This window comes from Ascaphus truei, unplaced genomic scaffold, assembly GCF_040206685.1.
Source record: "Ascaphus truei isolate aAscTru1 unplaced genomic scaffold, aAscTru1.hap1 HAP1_SCAFFOLD_325, whole genome shotgun sequence".
In the NCBI taxonomy this organism is placed as follows: domain Eukaryota; kingdom Metazoa; phylum Chordata; class Amphibia; order Anura; family Ascaphidae; genus Ascaphus; species Ascaphus truei.
The window spans coordinates 378470-381181 of NW_027456235.1; the positions used below are offsets into that span (position 1 = coordinate 378470).

Here is a 2712-nt window from a genome sequence, read left to right on the forward strand (position 1 = left end):
TGTGATAACCACTACACTACAGAAACTAGCTGTAGTAAAGTTTGTGTGTCTCAGTACTAACCCTCACCCTATTTCTATTATACATTGTTATCTCCCTCAGAGTATAATAGTTTCACCATTATACAATGCCTTAATATTCTTTTTTTTTTTTGTTAGACACAATAGTATTACAAATATAAATATATTTCCAGAGCTGCAATGCTGTAGGCGAACGTGATAACCACTACACTACAGAAACTAGCTGTAGTAAAGTTTGTGTGTCTCAGTACTAACCCTCACCCTATTTCTATTATACATTGTTATCTCCCTCAGAGTATAATAGTTTCACCATTATACAATGCCTTAATATTCTTTTTTTTTGTTGTTAGGCACAATAGTATTACAAATATAAATATATTTCCAGAGCTGCAATGCTGTAGTAAACACTACTTCTCTCGTTTTCAGACAGATCTGTAGGAGAATGAGATCAATACACCACATAGTAGTTTCTGTAGTGTAGTGGTTATCACGTTCGCCTCACACGCGAAAGGTCCCCGGTTCGAAACCGGGCAGAAACATCATTTCATTTTTTTTATGTGCATCCAAAAAGATTTTGTTCATTTTATTTTAACAAGTGAACATAATCTGCAAAGTTTACTCTGACATAGGTAACACATGTTTCTCCCAAGAAAAATGCTGACCAGGAATTTGTATTGGACACAACGGTCTCTACATTTTTCTCATCATTTTATTCTAACTTTGTAGTTTATTTCACTAACAATGGTGAAAAGACCTGTCTGATACATGTGACTGTGCTCACAAGTGATATTTTAATTTGCTGTACACTGTAAAGTTTTAAGATCTCTTGCCTTCTTATACAGAACGGGAACTTTATTGGGCAGGGAAGTACGTAGAAGGGGGACACATAGGAGAACACCCCAATGTTTTTTCAGGAGTTTCTGAATTTGGTAGGAGGACTGATTATACTTTGTGATGGACCTTGGACAACCAAATCCAAGATTATTGTCCCCAGATCTCCTGGGCTCCATTTCCTTGTTTTTATTCTTGTTATCCTTGTTGTCCTTGTTATTTTTGGCATAGGTCTTTGGCTTAGATTGAAGTAGTAGTGTATCTCTATCTTTCACTGCAACTTTTTGGAAAGCTTCCTGAACTCGATCCTTGTCATATCCTTAGCTATTAATCTGTTGGTCAGAGTCAGAGACTGTGCGCAAAAATCCTGATACAATGTACAATTTCTCTTAAGGCGATGAAATTGCACTAGTGGTATATTGTTTATCAACCTGGCATGATGATTGCTTTTCGCATGGATATAGCTATTCACCGCCACAGATTTAAAATCAGTTTTAGTGACAATATTGTAATTGTCATCTACAGATAGTACAAGATCGAGAAAGACTAGGGAGTCGGGACTGGTATTGAATGTAAATGTTAGACCAATCTCATTTGAATCAAACACTGCAAGTAAATTCAAGTAAAACATTCTCTTTGCCATCCCAAATAATGATCAGATCTACAGTTGGGTGAAAAAGAAAATACACCCTCTTTGAATTGTGTAGTTTTACATATCAGGACATAATAAGCATCTCTGTTCCTTAGCAGGTCTTACAATTAGGTAAATACAACCTCAGATGAACAACAACACATGACATATTACACCGTGTCATGATTTATTTAACAAAAATAAAGCCAAAATGGAGAAGCCATGTGTGAAAAACTAAGTATATCTTATGATTCAATAGTTTGTAGAACCACCTTTAGCAGCAGCAATAACTTGAAGTAATCATTTTCTGTATGACTTTATCAGTCTCTCACATCGTTGTGGAGGAATTTTGGCCCACTCTTCTTTACAACATTGCTGCATTGAGGTTTGTGGGCATTTGTTTATGCACAGCTCTCTTAAAGTCCAGCCACAGCATATCAATCGGGTTGAGGTCTGGACTTTGATTGGGCCATTGCAACACCTTGATTCTTTTCTTTTCAGACATTCTGTTGTAGATTTGCTGGTGTGCTTGGGATCATTGTCCTGTTGCATGACCCAATTTCACCCAAGCTTTAGCTGTCGGACAGATGGCTTCACATTTGACTCTAGAATACTTTGATATACAGTTCATGGTCGACTCAATGACTGCAAGGTTCCCAGGTCCTGTGGCTGCAAAAAAAGCCCAAATCATCACCCCTCCACCACCGTGCTTGACAGTTGGTATGAAGTGTTTGTGCTGATATGTTGTGTTTGGTTTTTGACAAATGTGGCGCTGTGCATTATGGCCAAACATCTCCACTTTGGTCTCGTCTGTCCAAAGGACATTGTTCCCGGAAGTCTCGTGGTTTGTTCATATGCACATTTGCAAACCTAAGCCGTGCTGCCATGTTCTTTTTAGAGAAAAGAGGCTTTCTCCTGGCAACCCTTCCAAACAAACCATACTTGTTCAGTCTTTTTAAAATTGGACTGTCATGAACTTTAACATTTAACATGCTAACTGAGGCCTGTAGAGTCTGAGATGTAACTCTTGGGTTTTTTGCAATTTCTCTTAGCATTGCACGGTCTGACCTTGGGGTGAATTTGCTGGGACGTCCACTCCTGGGAAGATTGGCAACTGCCTTGAATGTTTTCAACTTTTGAATAATCTTTCTCACTGTAGAATGATGGCTTTTAAATTGTTTGGAAATGGCCTTATAACCCTTCCCAGATTGATGGGCAGCAACAATTGCTTC

At 38.2% G+C, this 2712-nt stretch overlaps 1 non-coding gene across 1 annotated transcript; it reads left to right on the forward strand.

The window, feature by feature from the left end:
- The first annotated feature begins 484 nt into the window (after positions 1–484).
- Positions 485–557, forward strand: TRNAV-CAC (transfer RNA valine (anticodon CAC)). The gene has a single exon. It is a non-coding gene; the product is annotated as a tRNA-Val (tRNA).
- Positions 558–2712: the final 2155 nt, after the last annotated feature.